The 24,787-nt window shown below is 46.0% G+C and overlaps 11 non-coding genes across 11 annotated transcripts; all 11 read right to left on the minus strand.

Annotated features, from left to right (window-relative positions):
* Nucleotides 1-457: 457 nt before the first annotated feature.
* Nucleotides 458-648, minus strand: LOC130312729 (U2 spliceosomal RNA). The gene has a single exon (XR_008860819.1). It is a non-coding gene; the product is annotated as a U2 spliceosomal RNA (small nuclear RNA).
* A 2,095-nt stretch (nucleotides 649-2,743) lies between these two features.
* LOC130312730 (U2 spliceosomal RNA) lies at nucleotides 2,744-2,934 on the minus strand. The gene has a single exon (XR_008860820.1). It is a non-coding gene; the product is annotated as a U2 spliceosomal RNA (small nuclear RNA).
* A 2,096-nt stretch (nucleotides 2,935-5,030) lies between these two features.
* Nucleotides 5,031-5,221, minus strand: LOC130312731 (U2 spliceosomal RNA). Its single transcript, XR_008860821.1, has one exon. It is a non-coding gene; the product is annotated as a U2 spliceosomal RNA (small nuclear RNA).
* Nucleotides 5,222-7,306: 2,085 nt separating this feature from the next.
* On the minus strand, nucleotides 7,307-7,497 carry LOC130312732 (U2 spliceosomal RNA). The gene has a single exon (XR_008860822.1). It is a non-coding gene; the product is annotated as a U2 spliceosomal RNA (small nuclear RNA).
* Nucleotides 7,498-9,589: 2,092 nt separating this feature from the next.
* Nucleotides 9,590-9,780, minus strand: LOC130312733 (U2 spliceosomal RNA). The gene has a single exon (XR_008860823.1). It is a non-coding gene; the product is annotated as a U2 spliceosomal RNA (small nuclear RNA).
* A 2,096-nt stretch (nucleotides 9,781-11,876) lies between these two features.
* LOC130312735 (U2 spliceosomal RNA) lies at nucleotides 11,877-12,067 on the minus strand. Its single transcript, XR_008860825.1, has one exon. It is a non-coding gene; the product is annotated as a U2 spliceosomal RNA (small nuclear RNA).
* A 2,095-nt stretch (nucleotides 12,068-14,162) lies between these two features.
* LOC130312736 (U2 spliceosomal RNA) lies at nucleotides 14,163-14,353 on the minus strand. The gene has a single exon (XR_008860826.1). It is a non-coding gene; the product is annotated as a U2 spliceosomal RNA (small nuclear RNA).
* Nucleotides 14,354-16,439: 2,086 nt separating this feature from the next.
* LOC130312737 (U2 spliceosomal RNA) lies at nucleotides 16,440-16,630 on the minus strand. The gene has a single exon (XR_008860827.1). It is a non-coding gene; the product is annotated as a U2 spliceosomal RNA (small nuclear RNA).
* A 2,092-nt stretch (nucleotides 16,631-18,722) lies between these two features.
* On the minus strand, nucleotides 18,723-18,913 carry LOC130312738 (U2 spliceosomal RNA). Its single transcript, XR_008860828.1, has one exon. It is a non-coding gene; the product is annotated as a U2 spliceosomal RNA (small nuclear RNA).
* A 2,091-nt stretch (nucleotides 18,914-21,004) lies between these two features.
* On the minus strand, nucleotides 21,005-21,195 carry LOC130312739 (U2 spliceosomal RNA). Its single transcript, XR_008860829.1, has one exon. It is a non-coding gene; the product is annotated as a U2 spliceosomal RNA (small nuclear RNA).
* A 2,099-nt stretch (nucleotides 21,196-23,294) lies between these two features.
* Nucleotides 23,295-23,485, minus strand: LOC130312740 (U2 spliceosomal RNA). Its single transcript, XR_008860830.1, has one exon. It is a non-coding gene; the product is annotated as a U2 spliceosomal RNA (small nuclear RNA).
* Nucleotides 23,486-24,787: the final 1,302 nt, after the last annotated feature.

The following is a 24,787-nucleotide window of genomic DNA, read 5'->3' on the forward strand; positions in this document are numbered from 1 at the left end:
TACATAGTTACATAGTTAGTACGGTCGAAAAAAGACATATGTCCATCAAGTTCAACCAGGGAATTAAGGGGTAGGGGTGTGGCGCGATATTGGGGAAGGGATGAGATTTTATATTTCTTCATAAGCATTAATCTTATTTTGTCAATTAGGAACATTCAGCACCCACCCGCTATCAAGGCAGCTGCCTATCATGTCATGCCCTACCTGCACAGGTGTGCTGGCTACTCAAATGATCCAATTAAGGAGGCCATTTAGTCAGCAGCAGCAGAAGTCCTGTGCCTGGACGCTCCAACAGCGGCCAGACACAAGCAGAAGCAGAAGCAGCAGAAGCAGCAGCAGCAGCACCACCTTTTGTTTTTTGGCTGCAGCAGCAGCAAGGCCCACAGGGCTGGCTAGCTGGCTAGCCAGCAAGCAGGTAGCAATGAAAGTAGGAATCTTTCTTTTTAACCCTGTAAGGGGGTGGTGCACTGTACCCGAAGATACTGCCATATCGGGTCAATGCATAGGGCGACGGAAGCAAGCTTCGAAATCGGCCCCCGTTCTCAAAAATCCATTTAATATATGGTCCCCAGATAGGGGACGTATCAGATATTAAACTGATAAGAACAGATACTACACTTGATCTTAGCCAAAAGGCCGAGAAGCGATAACCGTGAAAGGGGCGGGCCCAACAAGGTGCCCTTCATGGGCACTATCACTGCTTGCTGTCAGGGAGGCTGCCAGACAATTTTCCATGCACACTCTGGGCTGGGGGGCAGTCAACCACCAGTACACACAGCAGAACCTAAACCCATACCATTATTGCTAAGCAGCAAGACAGGGGCCCATTGCACTCCCACGGGGCCTTTTTAAATGCAATCCATAACCCGGATTTGCCAGGAACCCTTCTTACTCCTCCTACTTGCATGTGACACTGGGCTTAGGATCTGCATAGGAAACACACACACAAGCACACACCTACCTTTGTTGCCTGCAGATGCCTCCTTGGCTGTCCCCAAACGGTATCAAACCAACACCCACGGGAAGCTGTAAGCATAGAGGACATGCCTGCACCCCATTGGACTTACCTGTGTGGGTTAAACCCGGGTTATTTGACAACCTATGGCGGTGATGGTTCTGCTCAGGCAGAGCAGTGCTGATGCTCCTCATAAAGCTGTCGCTGCTGTGAAGGTTCTAGGTGACATCACAAATCCCTATGGTTACATACACAACAAAGCTGGGTTGTTGTTGTTTACACTCTGCAAGGCCTGTGGAAGTGAGTGACATCATAGCACTGTAGTTCTGAGGGTTCTAGATGGATGCAACAATCTCCTGTTGCTTCTATGAAGGCCATAATAGACGACATCACCAAACAGCTCCATAGTCACATACACAGCAAAGGAGAGATGTTGTTTACACCTAGTGATGTCAGTGGTATTGAGTGACATCACAGCACAGTGCTAAGGCTCCTGGGCCTGGACACAGCAGCGGCTGCAATATCTCAACGGAGAATACGTTTATATATATGTGTGTGTGTGCGCGTATATATATATATATATATATATATATATATATATATATATATATATTTCTCCGCCGAAATCACTTTTAAACCCATTTCCACCTTTTTTTCCCTTCTCTTCCTCTTACTTTTTTTTCACGTTTTTTTACGTTTTTCTCCTTTTCGCCTCTTTTCTGGGCGTATTATTCTTCTTTTTCTTCTTTTTTTTCGTCTAATGCATACCCCATCAGTGCAGCAATGCTTATTCAATACCGCCAGCAGATGGAGACACTGGGGGATAATTTTCTAAGGATTTATACTGATTTTTCCTGTCTGAATTTGTCGCACAGAAAGTTGCAGGCCAAATATGTGTGACATTTCTGCGACTTTAGCTTCTAGAGCATTTTTACAACATTATACATAGGTGCTGAATACATAAAAAGCGACTGTTCAGCGACAGACAAGTCGCATCGGCTGAAAGTAGGCCAGAATGTCAGTCCATGTTGGAGCAGGTTTAGATACAGTCTAAAGTATAGATCTCAAAGTCTGTGCACAGAATTTAGCAAGGGCCTCGCACCTTCTGATGCATCAGGTAGGTGCACAATAGCATAGCCTAACCCTCTGTACTTTGGTCTATATTGATGCGGGACATAGACAGCCAGCTGATGACCAATCCATTAGTGCAATGGATGGCTGGAAGCATTTGTCTTTGCCTTTGCAATACCACAGAAGCAATGCATGGTCAATGTACAGCAATGACACACCTGTGTGAACAGCCAGGAGACACCCCCCCCCCCCCCATGTTATGTTACATAGTTACATAGTTAGTACGGTCGAAAAAAGACATATGTCCATCAAGTTCAACCAGGGAATTAAGGGGTAGGGGTGTGGCGCGATATTGGGGAAGGGATGAGATTTTATATTTCTTCATAAGCATTAATCTTATTTTGTCAATTAGGAACATTCAGCACCCACCCGCTATCAAGGCAGCTGCCTATCATGTCATGCCCTACCTGCACAGGTGTGCTGGCTACTCAAATGATCCAATTAAGGAGGCCATTTAGTCAGCAGCAGCAGAAGTCCTGTGCCTGGACGCTCCAACAGCGGCCAGACACAAGCAGAAGCAGAAGCAGCAGAAGCAGCAGCAGCACCACCTTTTGTTTTTTGGCTGCAGCAGCAGCAAGGCCCACAGGGCTGGCTAGCTGGCTAGCCAGCAAGCAGGTAGCAATGAAAGTAGGAATCTTTCTTTTTAACCCTGTAAGGGGGTGGTGCACTGTACCCGAAGATACTGCCATATCGGGTCAATGCATAGGGCGACGGAAGCAAGCTTCGAAATCGGCCCCCGTTCTCAAAAATCCATTTAATATATGGTCCCCAGATAGGGGACGTATCAGATATTAAACTGATAAGAACAGATACTACACTTGATCTTAGCCAAAAGGCCGAGAAGCGATAACCGTGAAAGGGGCGGGCCCAACAAGGTGCCCTTCATGGGCACTATCACTGCTTGCTGTCAGGGAGGCTGCCAGACAATTTTCCATGCACACTCTGGGCTGGGGGGCAGTCAACCACCAGTACACACAGCAGAACCTAAACCCATACCATTATTGCTAAGCAGCAAGACAGGGGCCCATTGCACTCCCACGGGGCCTTTTTAAATGCAATCCATAACCCGGATTTGCCAGGAACCCTTCTTACTCCTCCTACTTGCATGTGACACTGGGCTTAGGATCTGCATAGGAAACACACACACAAGCACACACCTACCTTTGTTGCCTGCAGATGCCTCCTTGGCTGTCCCCAAACGGTATCAAACCAACACCCACGGGAAGCTGTAAGCATAGAGGACATGCCTGCACCCCATTGGACTTACCTGTGTGGGTTAAACCCGGGTTATTTGACAACCTATGGCGGTGATGGTTCTGCTCAGGCAGAGCAGTGCTGATGCTCCTCATAAAGCTGTCGCTGCTGTGAAGGTTCTAGGTGACATCACAAATCCCTATGGTTACATACACAACAAAGCTGGGTTGTTGTTGTTTACACTCTGCAAGGCCTGTGGAAGTGAGTGACATCATAGCACTGTAGTTCTGAGGGTTCTAGATGGATGCAACAATCTCCTGTTGCTTCTATGAAGGCCATAATAGACGACATCACCAAACAGCTCCATAGTCACATACACAGCAAAGGAGAGATGTTGTTTACACCTAGTGATGTCAGTGGTATTGAGTGACATCACAGCACAGTGCTAAGGCTCCTGGGCCTGGACACAGCAGCGGCTGCAATATCTCAACGGAGAATACGTTTATATATATGTGTGTGTGTGCGCGTATATATATATATATATATATATATATATATATATATATATATATATATTTCTCCGCCGAAATCACTTTTAAACCCATTTCCACCTTTTTTCCCCTTCTCTTCCTCTTACTTTTTTTTCACGTTTTTTTACGTTTTTCTCCTTTTCGCCTCTTTTCTGGGCGTATTATTCTTCTTTTTCTTCTTTTTTTTCGTCTAATGCATACCCCATCAGTGCAGCAATGCTTATTCAATACCGCCAGCAGATGGAGACACTGGGGGATAATTTTCTAAGGATTTATACTGATTTTTCCTGTCTGAATTTGTCGCACAGAAAGTTGCAGGCCAAATATGTGTGACATTTCTGCGACTTTAGCTTCTAGAGCATTTTTACAACATTATACATAGGTGCTGAATACATAAAAAGCGACTGTTCAGCGACAGACAAGTCGCATCGGCTGAAAGTAGGCCAGAATGTCAGTCCATGTTGGAGCAGGTTTAGATACAGTCTAAAGTATAGATCTCAAAGTCTGTGCACAGAATTTAGCAAGGGCCTCGCACCTTCTGATGCATCAGGTAGGTGCACAATAGCATAGCCTAACCCTCTGTACTTTGGTCTATATTGATGCGGGACATAGACAGCCAGCTGATGACCAATCCATTAGTGCAATGGATGGCTGGAAGCATTTGTCTTTGCCTTTGCAATACCACAGAAGCAATGCATGGTCAATGTACAGCAATGACACACCTGTGTGAACAGCCAGGAGACCCCCCCCCCCCCCCATGTTATGTTACATAGTTACATAGTTAGTACGGTCGAAAAAAGACATATGTCCATCAAGTTCAACCAGGGAATTAAGGGGTAGGGGTGTGGCGCGATATTGGGGAAGGGATGAGATTTTATATTTCTTCATAAGCATTAATCTTATTTTGTCAATTAGGAACATTCAGCACCCACCCGCTATCAAGGCAGCTGCCTATCATGTCATGCCCTACCTGCAAAGGTGTGCTGGCTACTCAAATGATCCAATTAAGGAGGCCATTTAGTCAGCAGCAGCAGAAGTCCTGTGCCTGGACGCTCCAACAGCGGCCAGACACAAGCAGAAGCAGAAGCAGCAGAAGCAGCAGCAGCACCACCTTTTGTTTTTTGGCTGCAGCAGCAGCAAGGCCCACAGGGCTGGCTAGCTGGCTAGCCAGCAAGCAGGTAGCAATGAAAGTAGGAATCTTTCTTTTTAACCCTGTAAGGGGGTGGTGCACTGTACCCGAAGATACTGCCATATCGGGTCAATGCATAGGGCGACGGAAGCAAGCTTCGAAATCGGCCCCCGTTCTCAAAAATCCATTTAATATATGGTCCCCAGATAGGGGACGTATCAGATATTAAACTGATAAGAACAGATACTACACTTGATCTTAGCCAAAAGGCCGAGAAGCGATAACCGTGAAAGGGGCGGGCCCAACAAGGTGCCCTTCATGGGCACTATCACTGCTTGCTGTCAGGGAGGCTGCCAGACAATTTTCCATGCACACTCTGGGCTGGGGGGCAGTCAACCACCAGTACACACAGCAGAACCTAAACCCATACCATTATTGCTAAGCAGCAAGACAGGGGCCCATTGCACTCCCACGGGGCCTTTTTAAATGCAATCCATAACCCGGATTTGCCAGGAACCCTTCTTACTCCTCCTACTTGCATGTGACACTGGGCTTAGGATCTGCATAGGAAACACACACACAAGCACACACCTACCTTTGTTGCCTGCAGATGCCTCCTTGGCTGTCCCCAAACGGTATCAAACCAACACCCACGGGAAGCTGTAAGCATAGAGGACATGCCTGCACCCCATTGGACTTACCTGTGTGGGTTAAACCCGGGTTATTTGACAACCTATGGCGGTGATGGTTCTGCTCAGGCAGAGCAGTGCTGATGCTCCTCATAAAGCTGTCGCTGCTGTGAAGGTTCTAGGTGACATCACAAATCCCTATGGTTACATACACAACAAAGCTGGGTTGTTGTTGTTTACACTCTGCAAGGCCTGTGGAAGTGAGTGACATCATAGCACTGTAGTTCTGAGGGTTCTAGATGGATGCAACAATCTCCTGTTGCTTCTATGAAGGCCATAATAGACGACATCACCAAACAGCTCCATAGTCACATACACAGCAAAGGAGAGATGTTGTTTACACCTAGTGATGTCAGTGGTATTGAGTGACATCACAGCACAGTGCTAAGGCTCCTGGGCCTGGACACAGCAGCGGCTGCAATATCTCAACGGAGAATACGTTTATATATATATGTGTGTGTGTGCGCGTATATATATATATATATATATATATATATATATATATACATTTCTCCGCCGAAATCACTTTTAAACCCATTTCCACCTTTTTTTCCCTTCTCTTCCTCTTACTTTTTTTTCACGTTTTTTTACGTTTTTCTCCTTTTCGCCTCTTTTCTGGGCGTATTATTCTTCTTTTTCTTCTTTTTTTTCGTCTAATGCATACCCCATCAGTGCAGCAATGCTTATTCAATACCGCCAGCAGATGGAGACACTGGGGGATAATTTTCTAAGGATTTATACTGATTTTTCCTGTCTGAATTTGTCGCACAGAAAGTTGCAGGCCAAATATGTGTGACATTTCTGCGACTTTAGCTTCTAGAGCATTTTTACAACATTATACATAGGTGCTGAATACATAAAAAGCGACTGTTCAGCGACAGACAAGTCGCATCGGCTGAAAGTAGGCCAGAATGTCAGTCCATGTTGGAGCAGGTTTAGATACAGTCTAAAGTATAGATCTCAAAGTCTGTGCACAGAATTTAGCAAGGGCCTCGCACCTTCTGATGCATCAGGTAGGTGCACAATAGCATAGCCTAACCCTCTGTACTTTGGTCTATATTGATGCGGGACATAGACAGCCAGCTGATGACCAATCCATTAGTGCAATGGATGGCTGGAAGCATTTGTCTTTGCCTTTGCAATACCACAGAAGCAATGCATGGTCAATGTACAGCAATGACACACCTGTGTGAACAGCCAGGAGACCCCCCCCCCATGTTATGTTACATAGTTACATAGTTAGTACGGTCGAAAAAAGACATATGTCCATCAAGTTCAACCAGGGAATTAAGGGGTAGGGGTGTGGCGCGATATTGGGGAAGGGATGAGATTTTATATTTCTTCATAAGCATTAATCTTATTTTGTCAATTAGGAACATTCAGCACCCACCCGCTATCAAGGCAGCTGCCTATCATGTCATGCCCTACCTGCACAGGTGTGCTGGATACTCAAATGATCCAATTAAGGAGGCCATTTAGTCAGCAGCAGCAGAAGTCCTGTGCCTGGACGCTCCAACAGCGGCCAGACACAAGCAGAAGCAGAAGCAGCAGAAGCAGCAGCAGCACCACCTTTTGTTTTTTGGCTGCAGCAGCAGCAAGGCCCACAGGGCTGGCTAGCTGGCTAGCCAGCAAGCAGGTAGCAATGAAAGTAGGAATCTTTCTTTTTAACCCTGTAAGGGGGTGGTGCACTGTACCCGAAGATACTGCCATATCGGGTCAATGCATAGGGCGACGGAAGCAAGCTTCGAAATCGGCCCCCGTTCTCAAAAATCCATTTAATATATGGTCCCCAGATAGGGGACGTATCAGATATTAAACTGATAAGAACAGATACTACACTTGATCTTAGCCAAAAGGCCGAGAAGCGATAACCGTGAAAGGGGCGGGCCCAACAAGGTGCCCTTCATGGGCACTATCACTGCTTGCTGTCAGGGAGGCTGCCAGACAATTTTCCATGCACACTCTGGGCTGGGGGGCAGTCAACCACCAGTACACACAGCAGAACCTAAACCCATACCATTATTGCTAAGCAGCAAGACAGGGGCCCATTGCACTCCCACGGGGCCTTTTTAAATGCAATCCATAACCCGGATTTGCCAGGAACCCTTCTTACTCCTCCTACTTGCATGTGACACTGGGCTTAGGATCTGCATAGGAAACACACACACAAGCACACACCTACCTTTGTTGCCTGCAGATGCCTCCTTGGCTGTCCCCAAACGGTATCAAACCAACACCCACGGGAAGCTGTAAGCATAGAGGACATGCCTGCACCCCATTGGACTTACCTGTGTGGGTTAAACCCGGGTTATTTGACAACCTATGGCGGTGATGGTTCTGCTCAGGCAGAGCAGTGCTGATGCTCCTCATAAAGCTGTCGCTGCTGTGAAGGTTCTAGGTGACATCACAAATCCCTATGGTTACATACACAACAAAGCTGGGTTGTTGTTGTTTACACTCTGCAAGGCCTGTGGAAGTGAGTGACATCATAGCACTGTAGTTCTGAGGGTTCTAGATGGATGCAACAATCTCCTGTTGCTTCTATGAAGGCCATAATAGACGACATCACCAAACAGCTCCATAGTCACATACACAGCAAAGGAGAGATGTTGTTTACACCTAGTGATGTCAGTGGTATTGAGTGACATCACAGCACAGTGCTAAGGCTCCTGGGCCTGGACACAGCAGCGGCTGCAATATCTCAACGGAGAATACGTTTATATATATGTGTGTGTGTGCGCGTATATATATATATATATATATATATATATATATATATATACATTTCTCCGCCGAAATCACTTTTAAACCCATTTCCACCTTTTTTTCCCTTCTCTTCCTCTTACTTTTTTTTCACGTTTTTTTACGTTTTTCTCCTTTTCGCCTCTTTTCTGGGCGTATTATTCTTCTTTTTCTTCTTTTTTTTCGTCTAATGCATACCCCATCAGTGCAGCAATGCTTATTCAATACCGCCAGCAGATGGAGACACTGGGGGATAATTTTCTAAGGATTTATACTGATTTTTCCTGTCTGAATTTGTCGCACAGAAAGTTGCAGGCCAAATATGTGTGACATTTCTGCGACTTTAGCTTCTAGAGCATTTTTACAACATTATACATAGGTGCTGAATACATAAAAAGCGACTGTTCAGCGACAGACAAGTCGCATCGGCTGAAAGTAGGCCAGAATGTCAGTCCATGTTGGAGCAGGTTTAGATACAGTCTAAAGTATAGATCTCAAAGTCTGTGCACAGAATTTAGCAAGGGCCTCGCACCTTCTGATGCATCAGGTAGGTGCACAATAGCATAGCCTAACCCTCTGTACTTTGGTCTATATTGATGCGGGACATAGACAGCCAGCTGATGACCAATCCATTAGTGCAATGGATGGCTGGAAGCATTTGTCTTTGCCTTTGCAATACCACAGAAGCAATGCATGGTCAATGTACAGCAATGACACACCTGTGTGAACAGCCAGGAGACCCCCCCCCCCCCCCCCATGTTATGTTACATAGTTACATAGTTAGTACGGTCGAAAAAAGACATATGTCCATCAAGTTCAACCAGGGAATTAAGGGGTAGGGGTGTGGCGTGATATTGGGGAAGGGATGAGATTTTATATTTCTTCATAAGCATTAATCTTATTTTGTCAATTAGGAACATTCAGCACCCACCCGCTATCAAGGCAGCTGCCTATCATGTCATGCCCTACCTGCAAAGGTGTGCTGGCTACTCAAATGATCCAATTAAGGAGGCCATTTAGTCAGCAGCAGCAGAAGTCCTGTGCCTGGACGCTCCAACAGCGGCCAGACACAAGCAGAAGCAGAAGCAGCAGAAGCAGCAGCAGCACCACCTTTTGTTTTTTGGCTGCAGCAGCAGCAAGGCCCACAGGGCTGGCTAGCTGGCTAGCCAGCAAGCAGGTAGCAATGAAAGTAGGAATCTTTCTTTTTAACCCTGTAAGGGGGTGGTGCACTGTACCCGAAGATACTGCCATATCGGGTCAATGCATAGGGCGACGGAAGCAAGCTTCGAAATCGGCCCCCGTTCTCAAAAATCCATTTAATATATGGTCCCCAGATAGGGGACGTATCAGATATTAAACTGATAAGAACAGATACTACACTTGATCTTAGCCAAAAGGCCGAGAAGCGATAACCGTGAAAGGGGCGGGCCCAACAAGGTGCCCTTCATGGGCACTATCACTGCTTGCTGTCAGGGAGGCTGCCAGATAATTTTCCATGCACACTCTGGGCTGGGGGGCAGTCAACCACCAGTACACACAGCAGAACCTAAACCCATACCATTATTGCTAAGCAGCAAGACAGGGGCCCATTGCACTCCCACGGGGCCTTTTTAAATGCAATCCATAACCCGGATTTGCCAGGAACCCTTCTTACTCCTCCTACTTGCATGTGACACTGGGCTTAGGATCTGCATAGGAAACACACACACAAGCACACACCTACCTTTGTTGCCTGCAGATGCCTCCTTGGCTGTCCCCAAACGGTATCAAACCAACACCCACGGGAAGCTGTAAGCATAGAGGACATGCCTGCACCCCATTGGACTTACCTGTGTGGGTTAAACCCGGGTTATTTGACAACCTATGGCGGTGATGGTTCTGCTCAGGCAGAGCAGTGCTGATGCTCCTCATAAAGCTGTCGCTGCTGTGAAGGTTCTAGGTGACATCACAAATCCCTATGGTTACATACACAACAAAGCTGGGTTGTTGTTGTTTACACTCTGCAAGGCCTGTGGAAGTGAGTGACATCATAGCACTGTAGTTCTGAGGGTTCTAGATGGATGCAACAATCTCCTGTTGCTTCTATGAAGGCCATAATAGACGACATCACCAAACAGCTCCATAGTCACATACACAGCAAAGGAGAGATGTTGTTTACACCTAGTGATGTCAGTGGTATTGAGTGACATCACAGCACAGTGCTAAGGCTCCTGGGCCTGGACACAGCAGCGGCTGCAATATCTCAACGGAGAATACGTTTATATATGTGTGTGTGTGTGCGCGTATATATATATATATATATATATATATATATATATATATATATATATTTCTCCGCCGAAATCACTTTTAAACCCATTTCCACCTTTTTTTCCCTTCTCTTCCTCTTACTTTTTTTTCACGTTTTTTTACGTTTTTCTCCTTTTCGCCTCTTTTCTGGGCGTATTATTCTTCTTTTTCTTCTTTTTTTTCGTCTAATGCATACCCCATCAGTGCAGCAATGCTTATTCAATACCGCCAGCAGATGGAGACACTGGGGGATAATTTTCTAAGGATTTATACTGATTTTTCCTGTCTGAATTTGTCGCACAGAAAGTTGCAGGCCAAATATGTGTGACATTTCTGCGACTTTAGCTTCTAGAGCATTTTTACAACATTATACATAGGTGCTGAATACATAAAAAGCGACTGTTCAGCGACAGACAAGTCGCATCGGCTGAAAGTAGGCCAGAATGTCAGTCCATGTTGGAGCAGGTTTAGATACAGTCTAAAGTATAGATCTCAAAGTCTGTGCACAGAATTTAGCAAGGGCCTCGCACCTTCTGATGCATCAGGTAGGTGCACAATAGCATAGCCTAACCCTCTGTACTTTGGTCTATATTGATGCGGGACATAGACAGCCAGCTGATGACCAATCCATTAGTGCAATGGATGGCTGGAAGCATTTGTCTTTGCCTTTGCAATACCACAGAAGCAATGCATGGTCAATGTACAGCAATGACACACCTGTGTGAACAGCCAGGAGACACCCCCCCCCCCCATGTTATGTTACATAGTTACATAGTTAGTACGGTCGAAAAAAGACATATGTCCATCAAGTTCAACCAGGGAATTAAGGGGTAGGGGTGTGGCGCGATATTGGGGAAGGGATGAGATTTTATATTTCTTCATAAACATTAATCTTATTTTGTCAATTAGGAACATTCAGCACCCACCCGCTATCAAGGCAGCTGCCTATCATGTCATGCCCTACCTGCACAGGTGTGCTGGCTACTCAAATGATCCAATTAAGGAGGCCATTTAGTCAGCAGCAGCAGAAGTCCTGTGCCTGGACGCTCCAACAGCGGCCAGACACAAGCAGAAGCAGAAGCAGCAGAAGCAGCAGCAGCAGCACCACCTTTTGTTTTTTGGCTGCAGCAGCAGCAAGGCCCACAGGGCTGGCTAGCTGGCTAGCCAGCAAGCAGGTAGCAATGAAAGTAGGAATCTTTCTTTTTAACCCTGTAAGGGGGTGGTGCACTGTACCCGAAGATACTGCCATATCGGGTCAATGCATAGGGCGACGGAAGCAAGCTTCGAAATCGGCCCCCGTTCTCAAAAATCCATTTAATATATGGTCCCCAGATAGGGGACGTATCAGATATTAAACTGATAAGAACAGATACTACACTTGATCTTAGCCAAAAGGCCGAGAAGCGATAACCGTGAAAGGGGCGGGCCCAACAAGGTGCCCTTCATGGGCACTATCACTGCTTGCTGTCAGGGAGGCTGCCAGACAATTTTCCATGCACACTCTGGGCTGGGGGGCAGTCAACCACCAGTACACACAGCAGAACCTAAACCCATACCATTATTGCTAAGCAGCAAGACAGGGGCCCATTGCACTCCCACGGGGCCTTTTTAAATGCAATCCATAACCCGGATTTGCCAGGAACCCTTCTTACTCCTCCTACTTGCATGTGACACTGGGCTTAGGATCTGCATAGGAAACACACACACAAGCACACACCTACCTTTGTTGCCTGCAGATGCCTCCTTGGCTGTCCCCAAACGGTATCAAACCAACACCCACGGGAAGCTGTAAGCATAGAGGACATGCCTGCACCCCATTGGACTTACCTGTGTGGGTTAAACCCGGGTTATTTGACAACCTATGGCGGTGATGGTTCTGCTCAGGCAGAGCAGTGCTGATGCTCCTCATAAAGCTGTCGCTGCTGTGAAGGTTCTAGGTGACATCACAAATCCCTATGGTTACATACACAACAAAGCTGGGTTGTTGTTGTTTACACTCTGCAAGGCCTGTGGAAGTGAGTGACATCATAGCACTGTAGTTCTGAGGGTTCTAGATGGATGCAACAATCTCCTGTTGCTTCTATGAAGGCCATAATAGACGACATCACCAAACAGCTCCATAGTCACATACACAGCAAAGGAGAGATGTTGTTTACACCTAGTGATGTCAGTGGTATTGAGTGACATCACAGCACAGTGCTAAGGCTCCTGGGCCTGGACACAGCAGCGGCTGCAATATCTCAACGGAGAATACGTTTATATATATGTGTGTGTGTGCGCGTATATATATATATATATATATATATATATATATATATATATATTTACATTTCTCCGCCGAAATCACTTTTAAACCCATTTCCACCTTTTTTTCCCTTCTCTTCCTCTTACTTTTTTTTCACGTTTTTTTACGTTTTTCTCCTTTTCGCCTCTTTTCTGGGCGTATTATTCTTCTTTTTCTTCTTTTTTTTCGTCTAATGCATACCCCATCAGTGCAGCAATGCTTATTCAATACCGCCAGCAGATGGAGACACTGGGGGATAATTTTCTAAGGATTTATACTGATTTTTCCTGTCTGAATTTGTCGCACAGAAAGTTGCAGGCCAAATATGTGTGACATTTCTGCGACTTTAGCTTCTAGAGCATTTTTACAACATTATACATAGGTGCTGAATACATAAAAAGCGACTGTTCAGCGACAGACAAGTCGCATCGGCTGAAAGTAGGCCAGAATGTCAGTCCATGTTGGAGCAGGTTTAGATACAGTCTAAAGTATAGATCTCAAAGTCTGTGCACAGAATTTAGCAAGGGCCTCGCACCTTCTGATGCATCAGGTAGGTGCACAATAGCATAGCCTAACCTTCTGTACTTTGGTCTATATTGATGCGGGACATAGACAGCCAGCTGATGACCAATCCATTAGTGCAATGGATGGCTGGAAGCATTTGTCTTTGCCTTTGCAATACCACAGAAGCAATGCATGGTCAATGTACAGCAATGACACACCTGTGTGAACAGCCAGGAGACCCCCCCCCCCCCCATGTTATGTTACATAGTTACATAGTTAGTACGGTCGAAAAAAGACATATGTCCATCAAGTTCAACCAGGGAATTAAGGGGTAGGGGTGTGGCGCGATATTGGGGAAGGGATGAGATTTTATATTTCTTCATAAGCATTAATCTTATTTTGTCAATTAGGAACATTCAGCACCCACCCGCTATCAAGGCAGCTGCCTATCATGTCATGCCCTACCTGCACAGGTGTGCTGGCTACTCAAATGATCCAATTAAGGAGGCCATTTAGTCAGCAGCAGCAGAAGTCCTGTGCCTGGACGCTCCAACAGCGGCCAGACACAAGCAGAAGCAGAAGCAGCAGAAGCAGCAGCAGCACCACCTTTTGTTTTTTGGCTGCAGCAGCAGCAAGGCCCACAGGGCTGGCTAGCTGGCTAGCCAGCAAGCAGGTAGCAATGAAAGTAGGAATCTTTCTTTTTAACCCTGTAAGGGGGTGGTGCACTGTACCCGAAGATACTGCCATATCGGGTCAATGCATAGGGCGACGGAAGCAAGCTTCGAAATCGGCCCCCGTTCTCAAAAATCCATTTAATATATGGTCCCCAGATAGGGGACGTATCAGATATTAAACTGATAAGAACAGATACTACACTTGATCTTAGCCAAAAGGCCGAGAAGCGATAACCGTGAAAGGGGCGGGCCCAACAAGGTGCCCTTCATGGGCACTATCACTGCTTGCTGTCAGGGAGGCTGCCAGACAATTTTCCATGCACACTCTGGGCTGGGGGGCAGTCAACCACCAGTACACACAGCAGAACCTAAACCCATACCATTATTGCTAAGCAGCAAGACAGGGGCCCATTGCACTCCCACGGGGCCTTTTTAAATGCAATCCATAACCCGGATTTGCCAGGAACCCTTCTTACTCCTCCTACTTGCATGTGACACTGGGCTTAGGATCTGCATAGGAAACACACACACAAGCACACACCTACCTTTGTTGCCTGCAGATGCCTCCTTGGCTGTCCCCAAACGGTATCAAACCAACACCCACGGGAAGCTGTAAGCATAGAGGACATGCCTGCACCCCATTGGACTTACCTGTGTGGGTTAAACCCGGGTTATTTGACAACCTATGGCGGTGATGGTTCTGCTCAGGCAGAGCAGTGCTGATGCTCCTCATAAAGCTGTCGCTGCTGTGAAGGTTCTAGGTGACATCACAAATCCCTATGGTTACATACACAACAAAGCTGGGTTGTTGTTGTTTACACTCTGCAAGGCCTGTGGAAGTGAGTGACATCATAGCACTGTAGTTCTGAGGGTTCTAGATGGATGCAACAATCTCCTGTTGCTTCTATGAAGGCCATAATAGACGACATCACCAAACAGCTCCATAGTCACATACACAGCAAAGGAGAGATGTTGTTTACACCTAGTGATGTCAGTGGTATTGAGTGACATCACAGCACAGTGCTAAGGCTCCTGGGCCTGGACACAGCAGCGGCTGCAATATCTCAACGGAGAATACGTTTATATATATGTGTGTGTGTGCGCGTATATATATATATATATATATATATATATATATACATTTCTCCGCCGAAATCACTTTTAAACCCATTTCCACCTTTTTTTCCCTTCTCTTCCTCTTACTTTTTTTTCACGTTTTTTTACGTTTTTCTCCTTTTCGCCTCTTTTCTGGGCGTATTATTCTTCTTTTTCTTCTTTTTTTTCGTCTAATGCATACCCCATCAGTGCAGCAATGCTTATTCAATACCGCCAGCAGATGGAGACACTGGGGGATAATTTTCTAAGGATTTATACTGATTTTTCCTGTCTGAATTTGTCGCACAGAAAGTTGCAGGCCAAATATGTGTGACATTTCTGCGACTTTAGCTTCTAGAGCATTTTTACAACATTATACATAGGTGCTGAATACATAAAAAGCGACTGTTCAGCGACAGACAAGTCGCATCGGCTGAAAGTAGGCCAGAATGTCAGTCCATGTTGGAGCAGGTTTAGATACAGTCTAAAGTATAGATCTCAAAGTCTGTGCACAGAATTTAGCAAGGGCCTCGCACCTTCTGATGCATCAGGTAGGTGCACAATAGCATAGCCTAACCTTCTGTACTTTGGTCTATATTGATGCGGGACATAGACAGCCAGCTGATGACCAATCCATTAGTGCAATGGATGGCTGGAAGCATTTGTCTTTGCCTTTGCAATACCACAGAAGCAATGCATGGTCAATGTACAGCAATGACACACCTGTGTGAACAGCCAGGAGACCCCCCCCCCCCCCATGTTATGTTACATAGTTACATAGTTAGTACGGTCGAAAAAAGACATATGTCCATCAAGTTCAACCAGGGAATTAAGGGGTAGGGGTGTGGCGCGATATTGGGGAAGGGATGAGATTTTATATTTCTTCATAAGCATTAATCTTATTTTGTCAATTAGGAACATTCAGCACCCACCCGCTATCAAGGCAGCTGCCTATCATGTCATGCCCTACCTGCACAGGTGTGCTGGCTACTCAAATGATCCAATTAAGGAGGCCATTTAGTCAGCAGCAGCAGAAGTCCTGTGCCTGGACGCTCCAACAGCGGCCAGACACAAGAAGAAGCAGAAGCAGCAGAAGCAGCAGCAGCAGCACCACCTTTTGTTTTTTGGCTGCAGCAGCAGCAAGGCCCACAGGGCTGGCTAGCTGGCTAGCCAGCAAGCAGGTAGCAATGAAAGTAGGAATCTTTCTTTTTAACCCTGTAAGGGGGTGGTGCACTGTACCCGAAGATACTGCCATATCGGGTCAATGCATAGGGCGACGGAAGCAAGCTTCGAAATCGGCCCCCGTTCTCAAAAATCCATTTAATATATGGTCCCCAGATAGGGGACGTATCAGATATTAAACTGATAAGAACAGATACTACACTTGATCTTAGCCAAAAGGCCGAGAAGCGATAACCGTGAAAGGGGCGGGCCCAACAAGGTGCCCTTCATGGGCACTATCACTGCTTGCTGTCAGGGAGGCTGCCAGACAATTTTCCATGCACACTCTGGGCTGGGGGGCAGTCAACCACCAGTACACACAGCAGAACCTAAACCCATACCATTATTGCTAAGCAGCAAGACAGGGGCCCATTGCACTCCCACGGGGCCTTTTTAAATGCAATCCATAACCCGGATTTGCCAGGAACCCTTCTTACTCCTCCTACTTGCATGTGACACTGGGCTTAGGATCTGCATAGGAAACACACACACAAGCACACACCTACCTTTGTTGCCTGCAGATGCCTCCTTGGCTGTCCCCAAACGGTATCAAACCAACACCCACGGGAAGCTGTAAGCATAGAGGACATGCCTGCACCCCATTGGACTTACCTGTGTGGGTTAAACCCGGGTTATTTGACAACCTATGGCGGTGATGGTTCTGCTCAGGCAGAGCAGTGCTGATGCTCCTCATAAAGCTGTCGCTGCTGTGAAGGTTCTAGGTGACATCACAAATCCCTATGGTTACATACACAACAAAGCTGGGTTGTTGTTGTTTACACTCTGCAAGGCCTGTGGAAGTGAGTGACATCATAGCACTGTAGTTCTGAGGGTTCTAGATGGATGCAACAATCTCCTGTTGCTTCTATGAAGGCCATAATAGACGACATCACCAAACAGCTCCATAGTCACATACACAGCAAAGGAGAGATGTTGTTTACACCTAGTGATGTCAGTGGTATTGAGTGACATCACAGCACAGTGCTAAGGCTCCTGGGCCTGGACACAGCAGCGGCTGCAATATCTCAACGGAGAATACGTTTATATATATGTGTGTGTGTGCGCGTATATATATATATATATATATATATATATATATATATATATACATTTCTCCGCCGAAATCACTTTTAAACCCATTTCCACCTTTTTTTCCCTTCTCTTCCTCTTACTTTTTTTTCACGTTTTTTTACGTTTTTCTCCTTTTCGCCTCTTTTCTGGGCGTATTATTCTTCTTTTTCTTCTTTTTTTTCGTCTAATGCATACCCCATCAGTGCAGCAATGCTTATTCAATACCGCCAGCAGATGGAGACACTGGGGGATAATTTTCTAAGGATTTATACTGATTTTTCCTGTCTGAATTTGTCGCACAGAAAGTTGCAGGCCAAATATGTGTGACATTTCTGCGACTTTAGCTTCTAGAGCATTTTTACAACATTATACATAGGTGCTGAATACATAAAAAGCGACTGTTCAGCGACAGACAAGTCGCATCGGCTGAAAGTAGGCCAGAATGTCAGTCCATGTTGGAGCAGGTTTAGATACAGTCTAAAGTATAGATCTCAAAGTCTGTGCACAGAATTTAGCAAGGGCCTCGCACCTTCTGATGCATCAGGTAGGTGCACAATAGCATAGCCTAACCTTCTGTACTTTGGTCTATATTGATGCGGGACATAGACAGCCAGCTGATGACCAATCCATTAGTGCAATGGATGGCTGGAAGCATTTGTCTTTGCCTTTGCAATACCACAGAAGCAATGCATGGTCAATGTACAGCAATGACACACCTGTGTGAACAGCCAGGAGACCCCCCCCCCCCCCCATGTTATGTTACATAGTTACATAGTTAGTACGGTCGAAAAAAGACATATGTCCATCAAGTTCAACCAGGGAATTAAGGGGTAGGGGTGTGGCGCGATATTGGGGAAGGGATGAGATTTTATATTTCTTCATAAGCATTAATCTTATTTTGTCAATTAGGAACATTCAGCACCCACCCGCTATCAAGGCAGCTGCCTATCATGTCATGCCCTACCTGCACAGGTGTGCTGGCTACTCAAATGATCCAATTAAGGAGGCCATTTAGTCAGCAGCAGCAGAAGTCCTGTGCCTGGACGCTCCAACAGCGGCCAGACACAAGCAGAAGCAGAAGCAGCAGAAGCAGCAGCAGCACCACCTTTTGTTTTTTGGCTGCAGCAGCAGCAAGGCCCACAGGGCTGGCTAGCTGGCTAGCCAGCAAGCAGGTAGCAATGAAAGTAGGAATCTTTCTTTTTAACCCTGTAAGGGGGTGGTGCACTGTACCCGAAGATACTGCCATATCGGGTCAATGCATAGGGCGACGGAAGCAAGCTTCGAAATCGGCCCCCGTTCTCAAAAATCCATTTAATATATGGTCCCCAGATAGGGGACGTATCAGATATTAAACTGATAAGAACAGATACTACACTTGATCTTAGCCAAAAGGCCGAGAAGCGATAACCGTGAAAGGGGCGGGCCCAACAAGGTGCCCTTCATGGGCACTATCACTGCTTGCTGTCAGGGAGGCTGCCAGACAATTTTCCATGCACACTCTGGGCTGGGGGGCAGTCAACCACCAGTACACACAGCAGAACCTAAACCCATACCATTATTGCTAAGCAGCAAGACAGGGGCCCATTGCACTCCCACGGGGCCTTTTTAAATGCAATCCATAACCCGGATTTGCCAGGAACCCTTCTTACTCCTCCTACTTGCATGTGACACTGGGCTTAGGATCTGCATAGGAAACACACACACAAGCACACACCTACCTTTGTTGCCTGCAGATGCCTCCTTGGCTGTCCCCAAACGGTATCAAACCAACACCCACGGGAAGCTGTAAGCATAGAGGACATGCCTGCACCCCATTGGACTTACCTGTGTGGGTTAAACCCGGGTTATTTGACAACCTATGGCGGTGATGGTTCTGCTCAGGCAGAGCAGTGCTGATGCTCCTCATAAAGCTGTCGCTGCTGTGAAGGTTCTAGGTGACATCACAAATCCCTATGGTTACATACACAACAAAGCTGGGTTGTTGTTGTTTACACTCTGCAAGGCCTGTGGAAGTGAGTGACATCATAGCACTGTAGTTCTGAGGGTTCTAGATGGATGCAACAATCTCCTGTTGCTTCTATGAAGGCCATAATAGACGACATCACCAAACAGCTCCATAGTCACATACACAGCAAAGGAGAGATGTTGTTTACACCTAGTGATGTCAGTGGTATTGAGTGACATCACAGCACAGTGCTAAGGCTCCTGGGCCTGGACACAGCAGCGGCTGCAATATCTCAACGGAGAATACGTTTATATATATGTGTGTGTGTGCGCGTATATATATATATATATATATATATATATATATATATATACATTTCTCCGCCGAAATCACTTTTAAACCCATTTCCACCTTTTTTTCCCTTCTCTTCCTCTTACTTTTTTTTCACGTTTTTTTACGTTTTTCTCCTTTTCGCCTCTTTTCTGGGCGTATTATTCTTCTTTTTCTTCTTTTTTTTCGTCTAATGCATACCCCATCAGTGCAGCAATGCTTATTCAATACCGCCAGCAGATGGAGACACTGGGGGATAATTTTCTAAGGATTTATACTGATTTTTCCTGTCTGAATTTGTCGCACAGAAAGTTGCAGGCCAAATATGTGTGACATTTCTGCGACTTTAGCTTCTAGAGCATTTTTACAACATTATACATAGGTGCTGAATACATAAAAAGCGACTGTTCAGCGACAGACAAGTCGCATCGGCTGAAAGTAGGCCAGAATGTCAGTCCATGTTGGAGCAGGTTTAGATACAGTCTAAAGTATAGATCTCAAAGTCTGTGCACAGAATTTAGCAAGGGCCTCGCACCTTCTGATGCATCAGGTAGGTGCACAATAGCATAGCCTAACCTTCTGTACTTTGGTCTATATTGATGCGGGACATAGACAGCCAGCTGATGACCAATCCATTAGTGCAATGGATGGCTGGAAGCATTTGTCTTTGCCTTTGCAATACCACAGAAGCAATGCATGGTCAATGTACAGCAATGACACACCTGTGTGAACAGCCAGGAGACCCCCCCCCCCCCCCCATGTTATGTTACATAGTTACATAGTTAGTACGGTCGAAAAAAGACATATGTCCATCAAGTTCAACCAGGGAATTAAGGGGTAGGGGTGTGGCGCGATATTGGGGAAGGGATGAGATTTTATATTTCTTCATAAGCATTAATCTTATTTTGTCAATTAGGAACATTCAGCACCCACCCGCTATCAAGGCAGCTGCCTATCATGTCATGCCCTACCTGCACAGGTGTGCTGGCTACTCAAATGATCCAATTAAGGAGGCCATTTAGTCAGCAGCAGCAGAAGTCCTGTGCCTGGACGCTCCAACAGCGGCCAGACACAAGCAGAAGCAGAAGCAGCAGAAGCAGCAGCAGCACCACCTTTTGTTTTTTGGCTGCAGCAGCAGCAAGGCCCACAGGGCTGGCTAGCTGGCTAGCCAGCAAGCAGGTAGCAATGAAAGTAGGAATATTTCTTTTTAACCCTGTAAGGGGGTGGTGCACTGTACCCGAAGATACTGCCATATCGGGTCAATGCATAGGGCGACGGAAGCAAGCTTCGAAATCGGCCCCCGTTCTCAAAAATCCATTTAATATATGGTCCCCAGATAGGGGACGTATCAGATATTAAACTGATAAGAACAGATACTACACTTGATCTTAGCCAAAAGGCCGAGAAGCGATAACCGTGAAAGGGGCGGGCCCAACAAGGTGCCCTTCATGGGCACTATCACTGCTTGCTGTCAGGGAGGCTGCCAGACAATTTTCCATGCACACTCTGGGCTGGGGGGCAGTCAACCACCAGTACACACAGCAGAACCTAAACCCATACCATTATTGCTAAGCAGCAAGACAGGGGCCCATTGCACTCCCACGGGGCCTTTTTAAATGCAATCCATAACCCGGATTTGCCAGGAACCCTTCTTACTCCTCCTACTTGCATGTGACACTGGGCTTAGGATCTGCATAGGAAACACACACACAAGCACACACCTACCTTTGTTGCCTGCAGATGCCTCCTTGGCTGTCCCCAAACGGTATCAAACCAACACCCACGGGAAGCTGTAAGCATAGAGGACATGCCTGCACCCCATTGGACTTACCTGTGTGGGTTAAACCCGGGTTATTTGACAACCTATGGCGGTGATGGTTCTGCTCAGGCAGAGCAGTGCTGATGCTCCTCATAAAGCTGTCGCTGCTGTGAAGGTTCTAGGTGACATCACAAATCCCTATGGTTACATACACAACAAAGCTGGGTTGTTGTTGTTTACACTCTGCAAGGCCTGTGGAAGTGAGTGACATCATAGCACTGTAGTTCTGAGGGTTCTAGATGGATGCAACAATCTCCTGTTGCTTCTATGAAGGCCATAATAGACGACATCACCAAACAGCTCCATAGTCACATACACAGCAAAGGAGAGATGTTGTTTACACCTAGTGATGTCAGTGGTATTGAGTGACATCACAGCACAGTGCTAAGGCTCCTGGGCCTGGACACAGCAGCGGCTGCAATATCTCAACGGAGAATACGTTTATATATATGTGTGTGTGTGCGCGTATATATATATATATATATATATATATATATATATATATATATATATATATATATTTCTCCGCCGAAATCACTTTTAAACCCATTTCCACCTTTTTTTCCCTTCTCTTCCTCTTACTTTTTTTTCAAGTTTTTTTACGTTTTTCTCCTTTTCGCCTCTTTTCTGGGCGTATTATTCTTCTTTTTCTTCTTTTTTTTCGTCTAATGCATACCCCATCAGTGCAGCAATGCTTATTCAATACCGCCAGCAGATGGAGACACTGGGGGATAATTTTCTAAGGATTTATACTGATTTTTCCTGTCTGAATTTGTCGCACAGAAAGTTGCAGGCCAAATATGTGTGACATTTCTGCGACTTTAGCTTCTAGAGCATTTTTACAACATTATACATAGGTGCTGAATACATAAAAAGCGACTGTTCAGCGACAGACAAGTCGCATCGGCTGAAAGTAGGCCAGAATGTCAGTCCATGTTGGAGCAGGTTTAGATACAGTCTAAAGTATAGATCTCAAAGTCTGTGCACAGAATTTAGCAAGGGCCTCGCACCTTCTGATGCATCAGGTAGGTGCACAATAGCATAGCCTAACCCTCTGTACTTTGGTCTATATTGATGCGGGACATAGACAGCCAGCTGATGACCAATCCATTAGTGCAATGGATGGCTGGAAGCATTTGTCTTTGCCTTTGCAATACCACAGAAGCAATGCATGGTCAATGTACAGCAATGACACACCTGTGTGAACAGCCAGGAGACCCCCCCCCCCCATGTTATGTTACATAGTTACATAGTTAGTACGGTCGAAAAAAGACATATGTCCATCAAGTTCAACCAGGGAATTAAGGGGTAGGGGTGTGGCGCGATATTGGGGAAGGGATGAGATTTTATATTTCTTCATAAGCATTAATCTTATTTTGTCAATTAGGAACATTCAGCACCCACCCGCTATCAAGGCAGCTGCCTATCATGTCATGCCCTACCTGCACAGGTGTGCTGGCTACTCAAATGATCCAATTAAGGAGGCCATTTAGTCAGCAGCAGCAGAAGTCCTGTGCCTGGACGCTCCAACAGCGGCCAGACACAAGCAGAAGCAGAAGCAGCAGAAGCAGCAGCAGCACCACCTTTTGTTTTTTGGCTGCAGCAGCAGCAAGGCCCACAGGGCTGGCTAGCTGGCTAGCCAGCAAGCAGGTAGCAATGAAAGTAGGAATCTTTCTTTTTAACCCTGTAAGGGGGTGGTGCACTGTACCCGAAGATACTGCCATATCGGGTCAATGCATAGGGCGACGGAAGCAAGCTTCGAAATCGGCCCCCGTTCTCAAAAATCCATTTAATATATGGTCCCCAGATAGGGGACGTATCAGATATTAAACTGATAAGAACAGATACTACACTTGATCTTAGCCAAAAGGCCGAGAAGCGATAACCGTGAAAGGGGCGGGCCCAACAAGGTGCCCTTCATGGGCACTATCACTGCTTGCTGTCAGGGAGGCTGCCAGACAATTTTCCATGCACACTCTGGGCTGGGGGGCAGTCAACCACCAGTACACACAGCAGAACCTAAACCCATACCATTATTGCTAAGCAGCAAGACAGGGGCCCATTGCACTCCCACGGGGCCTTTTTAAATGCAATCCATAACCCGGATTTGCCAGGAACCCTTCTTACTCCTCCTACTTGCATGTGACACTGGGCTTAGGATCTGCATAGGAAACACACACACAAGCACACACCTACCTTTGTTGCCTGCAGATGCCTCCTTGGCTGTCCCCAAACGGTATCAAACCAACACCCACGGGAAGCTGTAAGCATAGAGGACATGCCTGCACCCCATTGGACTTACCTGTGTGGGTTAAACCCGGGTTATTTGACAACCTATGGCGGTGATGGTTCTGCTCAGGCAGAGCAGTGCTGATGCTCCTCATAAAGCTGTCGCTGCTGTGAAGGTTCTAGGTGACATCACAAATCCCTATGGTTACATACACAACAAAGCTGGGTTGTTGTTGTTTACACTCTGCAAGGCCTGTGGAAGTGAGTGACATCATAGCACTGTAGTTCTGAGGGTTCTAGATGGATGCAACAATCTCCTGTTGCTTCTATGAAGGCCATAATAGACGACATCACCAAACAGCTCCATAGTCACATACACAGCAAAGGAGAGATGTTGTTTACACCTAGTGATGTCAGTGGTATTGAGTGACATCACAGCACAGTGCTAAGGCTCCTGGGCCTGGACACAGCAGCGGCTGCAATATCTCAACGGAGAATACGTTTATATATATGTGTGTGTGTGCGCGTATATATATATATATATATATATATATATATATATATATACATTTCTCCGCCGAAATCACTTTTAAACCCATTTCCACCTTTTTTTCCCTTCTCTTCCTCTTACTTTTTTTTCACGTTTTTTTACGTTTTTCTCCTTTTCGCCTCTTTTCTGGGCGTATTATTCTTCTTTTTCTTCTTTTTTTTCGTCTAATGCATACCCCATCAGTGCAGCAATGCTTATTCAATACCGCCAGCAGATGGAGACACTGGGGGATAATTTTCTAAGGATTTATACTGATTTTTCCTGTCTGAATTTGTCGCACAGAAAGTTGCAGGCCAAATATGTGTGACATTTCTGCGACTTTAGCTTCTAGAGCATTTTTACAACATTATACATAGGTGCTGAATACATAAAAAGCGACTGTTCAGCGACAGACAAGTCGCATCGG

This window comes from Hyla sarda, unplaced genomic scaffold (genome assembly GCF_029499605.1).
Source record: "Hyla sarda isolate aHylSar1 unplaced genomic scaffold, aHylSar1.hap1 scaffold_1724, whole genome shotgun sequence".
NCBI lineage: Eukaryota > Metazoa > Chordata > Amphibia > Anura > Hylidae > Hyla > Hyla sarda.